This window comes from Aphelocoma coerulescens (assembly GCF_041296385.1).
Source record: "Aphelocoma coerulescens isolate FSJ_1873_10779 chromosome W unlocalized genomic scaffold, UR_Acoe_1.0 ChrW_unloc_scaf_1, whole genome shotgun sequence".
Classification (NCBI taxonomy): Eukaryota; Metazoa; Chordata; class Aves; order Passeriformes; family Corvidae; genus Aphelocoma; species Aphelocoma coerulescens.
In genome coordinates, this window is record NW_027184080.1 from 16849749 (window position 1) to 16860360 (window position 10612).

Below are 10612 nucleotides of genomic sequence, written 5' to 3' on the forward strand. Positions count from 1 at the left end.
CCCGCGACAGTCTTCCATCCTGCTCCCACCCTGGACCTCATGATAGAGGCCTGCACTAAGCTGGCGACATTTGAAGACCATAGAAAAAAAGGGGGAATAGGAGGAGCAGTGAGAACCATGGAAGTGATGCCAACCCAAGCGATGCCAGCGCAACCAAGTGGTGTGCCAAGGCAAAGCACACAAGTAATCTGCCACAGGTGTGGAAAACGAGGCCATATAGCAAGGCAATGTAGGGCACCAGCCCCTATTAACCAAGCCACCAAGCCTGTTTCCTCAGACCATCACTCCATACAGCCACAGGGAAACTGAAGGGTCAGCGCAGGATGGCTTCGCGCGAAGATACAAATGGAGCCATCAAAGACTGCGACGGGCTGGCCCAACCACGAACTGTCACCGGACTTGACATTCCTTTGACTGCCAGCCAAGGCCTGTACCTCCTTTTACCAGACTGGACATGTGTAGCCGTAGGTTGCGAGCGTTACACACTGGACACGCAACTGTTTATACAGGGGACCACCACTGACACACCAAGCGGACTTGAAATCATGCCCATTGTCAACAAAGCGGACACCACAGGGGCACTGCAAATCCAGGTGAGATGCATTGCACCTCCATTCTTCATACCATCAGGTTGTGTCCTTACCCCAGCCACCCCTTTACCACAGTCCTCTCGGGGACACTCTCCATCCATGGGATGGGTCGAGTTGGTGAGGGGGGACAGACCCATGATGGAGTGCAAAATACATCTTGAGGACAGTAGTGTCAATTTGAGAGGCATGGGTGACACAGGTGCAGATGTCACAGTCATCTCTAAGACCCAGTGGCCATCACGTTGGGAGTTGCAGCCCGCAGGTGGAGTTGTCAAGGGCATAGGTGGATCTACAGCAGCAAAAGTCAGCAAAGATGTTGTGCAGGTAGAGGGACCGGATGGGCAATTGGCAACTATACGACCATATGTTATCGATTCCGGTTTTACATTGTGGTGTAGGGACCTCATGTCGCAATGGGGCGCAAGAGTTGAGATACCTGCCAAGCAGCAGGATTTTTAATTGGGGCCACTGTGGAGCACCCAACCCAAGCGCTCCATTGGAAAACTGATTTGCCCATTTGGGTTGATCAGTGGTCCTTATCTGAAAAGAAATTAAAGGTGCTCAATCAGCTTGTGGACGAGCAGCTGGCCAAGGGGAACATAGCACCTACCAACTTCCCTTGGAACTCCCCGGTATTTGTTATTCGCAAACTGGGTAGAGACAAATGGCAGCTCCTCCATGACCTGAGAAAAATTAATGACGTCACTGTCAGCATGGGACCCCTACAACCCGGAATGCCCTCTCCTGCAATGCTTCCAAGGCATTGGAAGCTGATTACCATAGACATCAAAGACTGCTTTTTTCAGATCCCCTTGCACCCTGACAACACACCTCGGTTTGCTTTCTTGGTTCCATCCATTAACTGAGAAGCTCCCATGCGGCGCTACCATTGGAAGGTCCTTCCTCAGGGCATGAAGAACTCGCCCACGATCTGCCAATGGTATGTCAACTGCATCCTGTCACCTGTACGCCATACTGCCCCAGGGGCCATCCTCCTTTACTATATGGACGATGTCCTCATTTGTGCCCCTGATGACAATAGCCTGGAGTGGGTCTTCAAAAAGGTGACTGAGGCCCTAAAGGTACACAGGTTTGAGCTCCAGGAAGTACCTTGGTCTCAGAATCTGTGAAACCACCATTGCTCCCCAGCCTATCAAACTAATTGATAATCCAAAGACTTTGCAGGAGCTGTACCAGCTGTGTGGGTCCATCAACTGGGTGAGGACCTGGCTTGGCATCTCCACAGAAGACCTTGCACCACTCTTCAACCTGCTTCGTGGAGACCGAGACCTGAAGTCACCGAGGACCCTCACAGCAGAAGCCAAAACATCGCTTCTAAAGGTGCAGCAGGTGCTGGAGGAATAGAAGACCCACAGGTACGAGCTGAGACTGCCATTCCAACTTGCAGTCTTGGGAAAGGTTCCACACCTTCATGGCATTCTTTTTCAGTGGGACACGAAGTTGGGGGACCCCCTCCTTATCATTGAGTGGGTGTTCCTCCCTCACCAGCCCACTAAGAATCTCACCATGCCACAGGAGCTCATGGCCCAACTTATCATGAAAGCCAGAGCATGCCTGCGCACCCTCGCGGGGTGCAATCTTTCATGCATCTATTTACCAATCACATCTGAGACTGTGGAGTACCTATTCCAAAGCAACACAAATTTACAGTATGCACTCAATAGTTACCTGGGACAGGTTTCAGTGCATTATCCAAAACATACAATTTTTAATTTGACCTTTAGCCTGATCCCATGTGAAATTCAAAGCAGAAAACCACTTGATGCTTTGACCATTTTTACGGACAGCTCTGGGAGATTGCACAAATCAGTCATGACTTGGCGAAATCCCAAGACATGGAAGTGGGAGTCCGATGTCAAAGTGGTATCTGGGTTGTCACAAGTTGCAGAACTAGCTGCTGTTGTCAGAGCATTCAAGAAATTCAAAGAACCTTTCAATTTGGTTACAGATTCGGCGTATGTTGCAGGGGTATCTATACGAGCTGAAAACGCCTTGCTTAAAGAGGTCTCAAACAAGAAAATTTTTGGCTTGCTCGCAAAGTTAATCCATCTCATCTCCCACTGAGAGCAGCCATTTTATGTGATGCATGTGAGGTTGCACACCAGCCTTCCAGGGCCTATAGCAGAGGGCAATCGTAGAGCGGATGCCTTGGCCATGCCTGTCCGGCATGTCAACTTGCCGGACACTTTCCATCAGGCTAAGCTGAGCCATGAGAAGTTCCACCAGAATGTGCCTGCCTTGGTCTGGATGTTCCACCTCACCCGTGACCAGGCAAGAGCCATTGTGGCGACTTGCCCCAACTGCCAAAGACACCAACTTCCATCTCTTGGCAGTGGGATAAATCTGAGGGGACTCAAACTCTGTGAGGTGTGGCAAACCAATGTCACCCATTTCCTAGCCTTTGGCCGGCTCAAGTACCTCCATGTGTCTGTGGACACATTTTCCAGGGCCATGTTCACATCAGCCCATGCCAATGAGAAAGCAGCTGATGTGGAATGGCACCTGGTCCAGGCTTTTGCCACGCTTGGTGTCCCGCAAAAGATCAAAACAGACAATGGGCCCGCATATGTGTTGTCACGGCTGCGCAGGTTTCTACAGTCCTGGGAAATCGAGCACACCACCGGCATTCCACACTTTCCGACAGGACAGGTGATCATGGAAAGGACTCAAAAAGCGCTGAAAGGGCTCCTCGAGTGCCAGAAGGGGGGCTTCGAGCTGAATTCTCCTGTCATCTGACTCAGCCAAGCCCTCTTCACATTAAACTTCCTGAACTGCACCTTTGAGGAGCCCGACCCGCCTGTCCTGAGGCACTTCTCCAATGAAGTGAGAGCAAGACTGAAAGAGAAGGCGCCTGTGCTCGTTTGGGACCCAGAAACCAAGGAGGTACAAGGACCTTATGACTTAGTTACTTGGGGACAAGGACACGCATGTGTCAGTACACCATCCGGACCATGCTGGATCCCCAAGAAATGGGTCATACCCTACACACCACCAAAGGCAGTCGAGGCCAGCCCCAACAAACATTTTAAACCTTCAGATGACAGCAATCTCAAAGACATCACAGTGGCTGCATGGAGGAGGAAAAGACACCCATCTGAAGATGAGGTCGCAAATGAGAAAAACACTCTCTTCCCGTGGTACCTCAACCCTTACCCTATTTTTTATCCTATTTTAGTTGATCTTCCTTCCAAAAAGGGGGAGATCAGAATGGGATTTGTTGAATTTATTTTGAGTTATACTGAGTTTCGTAATTTCCCTTTGTCATGCACTTTAGTAACGTTATGTTTATGTTTCCCTAGAGAAGCTTACCCCAAACACCCAATACCCAATATGTTCAGTAATCTTCTGCTCCTGTCCCTGGTGGTCTCCTGAATGCCAATACCAACTTTGGCATGGATCGCCCCGAGACATACCACCAAACGGACAGTCGATCCATGCCTCCCTCCAGGAGATCAAAGAAGAGCTGAGAAGAATCCAGCAGGAGTCAGAATACTGGACAAAAGACCTATTTTTGAACTTTGGGTTATCGGGTTGGGGGTATTGTTGAATCCATTATTTGGTTTATATTAATTTTCTTTCTCATCATTTTTGTTTTAAGCTGCTTCAAAAACTTTCTTGTTGCTGCCGTCACCCAGTCTCTTTTAAAAAACAAAAAAAAGAGGGAGATGCGGTGGTGCAAATGGCTTCTCTGAGGAGAACTCAGACAACCAGCTGTGGTGGTCAGCAACCCAAGTTTAGCATGTAACTTTACAGTCATGGTGAGAACCCATGATTCCCTTGTTCTGCCTTTTGCATGTTTTCTTCCAATTGGTTAATGTTTTCCCCTCCGTTTTATGTATGAAGTTATGTATATTCATTTCCCTTCTTTAATATGTATCAGTTCTAGAAAGTTCTTTGTTCCTCGACGCCCCATTGGATCCTTCCCTAAGTCCCTCCAATGTGTTGTTCCCATTGGTTCCCTTGCTGTCAACCCTGCTTACTTGCCCCTATCCCATTGGCTGTGATCCCTCTCCCCGCCTATCTTGTACCCAGTATAAGATCCCTGGACCCTCCTACCCATTTGCCTCTTCGTCCCTGTCATTTCACCGGTATAAACCTGCGTGGAAGACATACGGCAAGTCCCCTCTCTTTCTTCTTTGCCTTCGCCTGTGTGCCTGTTTAACAGTGACAGGAAGATACAGCCCCTTTTGGGCGAGGAGCTCTACCCCTTTTTCATTGTGTGTTGGGCACTGTGTGCTGCCTTCCAGAGGGGTTTCAGTGTTGACCTCTGGGCTTCTTTGTGTTGGCACGGGAGGGGTAAAACCCCCTTCTGCCAGCTCTCAGTGGCTGCAAAACCCCTATATAAACTTGAATTTCTTTGCAACCCCGATTGGGTAGTTCCTATACTGCTTAGCAATTTTTTTCCAAGCCTCTAAATCTGGTGTAGAAAAGGGGATTTTAACCAACATTGTTCTCGCTTCAGAAACTACTGCCTCCCTCAAGGGTGCTTGTATAATTTTCTTAGTTTGTTTTCGAGCCTGGGATGCTACAGGACCCCTTGGAGAGAGCAGTTCCTCCTTCTCACTGTCACTTCTAGGCAATGGTATAGACTCAGGGGTGAAGGTGAGAGGTGGAATAGAAGTTGAAATTGGAGCCGAAATCGGAGTTGATTCAGCTGTGCTTGTAGCTGGAGCTGGAGTAAAACCTGTGATAGCTTTAGTTAAAGTATGAGCTGGAGTTGAAATAGAGATTGGAGCTGGGGTTGAAATAGAGATTGGAGTTGGTCCTTCCCCAGAGAACGAGGTGGAAGGTGCAGTAGGGATCAGGGCTGCTTCTCCCCCCAGCCCTCTTTGCCTCCTGGGTGGTAGTCTAAACAGATCCCTCAGCTCTTGTTCCTGTGTGTCAACTGGATATACCTTATCAGGGTGTGTGCAACGTTGATTTATTGAACATGTACTGCAACATCGCCTAAGCTTTTCCTTCTTAGCCTTATTATCTTTTTCGAGGGCCAATATTAAGGGATCAGAAGGGGCCCCAATTCCACAATCCCTCTGCCACTCAGGATGGTTCCAGAGGGAGAAAAACAAATGAGCTTATATAATTTCTTCCCATTTATGCTCCTGCCTTAGGAAAAGCATAAGCTGTAGCAGGGTCTCATAATCTAGGGTTGTGTTGCAGTGGGGATTACTGTATCACGCCTATATCAAACCAGGAGTCCCGTGGAAAAGAAATATATACGGACAGATTCTTGCTAGATGTTTCAGAGATGTTTATTTCCCCAGCCGCATGGCCGGACTCTGCCGAGGAACAGCTACAGTCAGGACCCGAGGGTCCTTTGCCTGCGCAGGAAAACACAAACCAACCAATGGGGAACGAGGCTGACCAGGGGCAGGGAAACCCCGTGTCTGTGCCCTCAGGGCCCCTCTTCCCAGGGCTACATGGCGGGGGAGGGACCCCGACATAGGGTCCCAGTTGGTGGCCATTTGACATTTCCCTCAAGCTTATAGAGCAGCTACAATTGTGTACAGAACTTAACAAGTGCTTTTTTATTCTCTTTTCCACCATAACCTACCAGTTCTTTCCAGTGTGATAAAAGGCATCCTAAAAGGCTAGTTCTGGGGATCACTTTACTCTGGTTAGCTCCCATTATTTTCTTTTAATAAACTCAATTTTTGTTATCCCTTCGCTTAGGTTGCAATTATAACTTTTGACATAGGATGGCAGTGTTACTCTAAAAATGCATCACAGTTCGGGCCCTTTTAGTGTGAACACCGCGTGTTACAGCGAATACAGTTTCCCCCATGCTAAAATACACACGCCACAATCACAATAAAAGACACACACACACAACACATAGCGTTCGCTTTTAAACATCCACCACATTCGCTTTGTTTTTCCCCGGCCGCCTTTAAAACTGCTAGCCCCAAATTGCTAGCAGACCCAGCCCTCTACGGCACAACAGACGGCAGAATTCCCCTTCTGCCGGTAGACCAAGCCCTCTACGGCTCTCTCCCTCTGTTGGTAACTAAATACCACTGACTAAATACCACTGCAACTTGCAAGCACACTACACAGGCATGAGTTGTGCATAGGACATCTCCTACGACTTACCAACAGCCTTCCCTGACCACGCGTACGCCTTACAGGTCACTGTAACGTATTTTAGTATTTTCCTTTAAACATACCGTTTTGTCCGGAGTTTTAGTAGTCAGGAGTCCTTGTCTGCTGCTGGATGAACAATCCGGGCAGCGGAGCCCTCTCTCCAGGAATATCCCGGGGCACCCCGAGGAGTCCACCAGCCCGGGCTGGTCTCAAAGCCGAACAGAACCGTCTCCTGCCTGGCTTGCCAGAATGAATTGTTAAAAAAAACCCAGTATTCACGGACAAAAACTCTCTAATTAAAGTTAGAAAGTGGTATGTTTATTACGCTGGCAGGCGGCACGGGAGTCGCCTCCTAGAGACGTGCCAGCAACTTACATGGTTATTTGCCTTCTATTTATTTCACAAAGTGTTACATATTAATCATATACATATCTCCAGCACCTCCCATTCCCACTTCTTATTAAAATGAGGTTACTAGTCCTTTGTGCATGCACAATTCTTCTCAATTTGGGTCGGTAGTCTTGATTTGAGTCAGTGGTCTTGAAAGATGAAGTCAGGGATCTCTTCATCACCATGAACTTTCTACCTTCTATTGTGGGCAAGCCTTGGCAAGCCTTCTGGAGACGGTCCATACCTCCTGCCTGTATTTGCTCATGCAATCTAGGTGCTAGCTATAATTCTATCAGCTTCTTTTGTCCCTATGAAAGTTCATTTACTATAAGCAAAGTTTCAGACAGGTACATAATAGTGAATAGCATTATACTTCTTGGATAAATTTCTAACTCTTCGTTAACTTATCTTTTGGTTCAATCAGTACAAATTGCTTCTAACTCCTAGCTAAAGTTTAACTCTTCATAATCTTGACTCATGACACTGGCCCAGCAGCAGGCAACCACAAGAGCCACTTGCTCACCCTCCCCTGCCACAGCTGGGCATAGGAGGGAAAAGGAAAAAAAAGTTAAAGAAGGCTTCATGAGTGAGATAAGAACCGGGAGAAACACTTTGAGGGGGAAACAGGCTCAACTTAAGTTGTGAAGTGAATTTATTACTAACAGAATCAGAGGAGGATAATGAGAAGTAAAATAAGCCCTTAGAACACCTTCCACCCCCCAACCCCTCCCTCCTTCCCACCGACAGCGCAGGGAGACAGGGCATGGGGGTTTGGTCAGTTCATCACCGAGATTTCCTTCTGCTGCTCAGGGAGAGGAATCTTCCCCTGTGAGGCTGTGGGGTCCCTCCCACGGGAGACAGTTCTCTGTGAACTTCCCCAGCGTGAATCCACTCTCACGACCAGCAGCCATACCTCACCTGCTGCAGCGTGAGCCCTTCCCACAGGCAAACAGTCCTCCCAAAACTGCTGCGGCGTGGGTCACCCTTCCACGGGGTGTAGTCCTCCAAGGACAGGCTGCTCCAGCCTGGAAGCAAGGGCCCTCTCCACCAGGTCTTCCACTGGAACACAGCCTCCTCCAGGCATCCACCCACTCTGGCACGGGCACCTCCCCCATGGGCTGCGGGTGGATCTCTGCATCTCCCTTGGACCCATGGGCTGCAGGGGCACAGCTGCTTCACCATGGTCTTCACCACAGCCTGCAGAGGAACCTCGGCTCCGGTGCCTGGAGCACCTCCTCCCCCTCCTTCTCCACTGACCTTGGTGTCTCCATGTTGTTTCCCTCACATGTTCTCACCTCCTCCTCTTCTCTGACTAGAATCCAAAATCTTGTGACTTTGTTTTGATTTTCTTCTTAAATATGTTATCACAGAGGTGTTACCAACCTCTCTCATTGGTCCAGTTTTGGCCAGCAGCATGTCCATCTTCAGAGCCATCAGCCATTGGCTCTGCTGGACATGGTGGGAAGCTTCCAGCAGCTTCCTCACAGGAGCCATCTTTCATCTTTGTGTCCCCCCTGCTACCTAAAACTAGGCCGTGTCAAACCAGTACACACATCAATCATCTGAAGTGCAATGAATTCCCTCACAATTAAACAAATCCCCTTTTGAGTTCATTTGTGAAACTGAATGGTTAATTAATTACCTTCTTTTGTAGGACAGTCATGCAGACATTAAGACTGGCTCAGATAAAATGATATTCTTTTATTATTAGAGGCAGAAATATAACTGGTAGATGGAAAATTTTTTAAACACACAAGCTAAGTAAAATCAAATTGTGCCAAGTTTTCTCAAGTAATTATAATCACAAATTCAGCAAGGGTGTTATAAGAGGAACTAATAGTTCTTGATGAACAAATACTAATTTCTTTGAACATCTCTACCATCATTTTCCACAAGAGACCTAATCACCGTTATGAAAACTTTTTCACTTACTCCCCCAAAATTAATGAATTTAATTCTCCACCTTCCTGAACAAAATTATATTGTACACAACTGTCATCCAATGACCTACTACCACAGTAGTCTAAGTGAGGACAATGTTCCCTCTATTATGATAATCATGCAGTTTAAAGTGGCCATATGAAAGTTTCGAGATAAAAATGGGCTAAATCTGGTTGCAAAACTGGAGATTTAAAAGAAAATAAAAATCATATGTACATACCACAAATAAAAACTACACCTAGAATCTGTTGATAGTGATCTGAAGCAATTTCTTTTATACACTCATCTGAAAATTTTAGCAGATATTTCATACCTTTTCTATTTGGTCCAAATACCCTGACATGCCATTAAGAGTCACTCCAAAAAGAATGTTGTGCTCCAAAAAAAAAGCTGCTACCACAAAACATCTTTTCATGCTTTTATTCACGCTCAAGCAGTTTTTAAAAACTCAGATTTACTGAAGCCATACAAAAACATAGCTTAACTTTATTTTAAATATATCAACAATGGATAAGTTAAAAAGTGGGTGGAGGTATCTGTCTTGGGGTGACTTTATGATGTGTATCCCATATCGCTGCCCTATGCCCAGAAATTAATTTTTGTGCCTTTCTATGCCTCTAAACTGAGCCTGAGAGGAGGAAGGAAAACCTAAGCAAAACTTCTTCAAAGCAGTTTGCAGCTTGTTCAAGATCACACAGAGATAGCGACTTTTTCTTCCAGCTGCGGCAGGGGAGTGAGGAAGCACCCGGCTTGCTGTTCCCTGGTCAGTTTTTGGCCAGTTGTTCAGTTTCTTTTTTCTCTGGAGAGAGACTGAGAGTTGAAATTTTTTTCCTTCCCTGGAATTTTGGATTTTCTCCCTTTTCTGCTGGACTGCTTCAATATCAGAACACATCGGGAGGACTTTCCACTGAGCACAGAGGGCCTGGCCCTGGGCCAAGCCGCAGCTCTGAGGAGACCAAAGGGAGGACTCTGACGCTTTCCCAGGTTTTTTTCTCCACAGTGAAAGATTTTATTATTTAGCATTATTATCATTTTCCTGTGTGTTTGTTAAATAAATAGTTCTTATCTCCTTCACTTTCCTTCAAGGAAAATTTATTTTTCCCGAACCTGGTGGGGGAGGGATGGTGACCTGCCTTCTCTCAGAGGATATATTTCTAAATTTGGCCAAACCGGCACAGTATCTGACATAATGGTTAAAATTAAATTATATATTATTAAATAATATATATTTGAGTTGATGAAGTCATATTTCCTCACCCTTGAATACCCATTTGTATTTAATTATAAACTCTGCAGCACAGAAACAGTCTGTGTATGGCACTTAGAATAGGACTTCCATGTCTTGGGGTGACTTTATGATGTTGTATCCCATATCACTGTTCTATGCCCAGAAATTAATTTTGTGCTTTCTATGCCTTTAAACTGAGCCTGAGAGGGGGGAGAGGGAAAAAAACCCAGAGAGCTTTCAAAGCAGTGTTTCAAGGACACACAGATATACACACAGACTCCTCTTGCTTCTAACAGCAGTGGCGGGAGCAGGAGGAAGCACACGGCTTGCTTCTTTTTCAGCCAGCTTTTGGCCAGTTTTC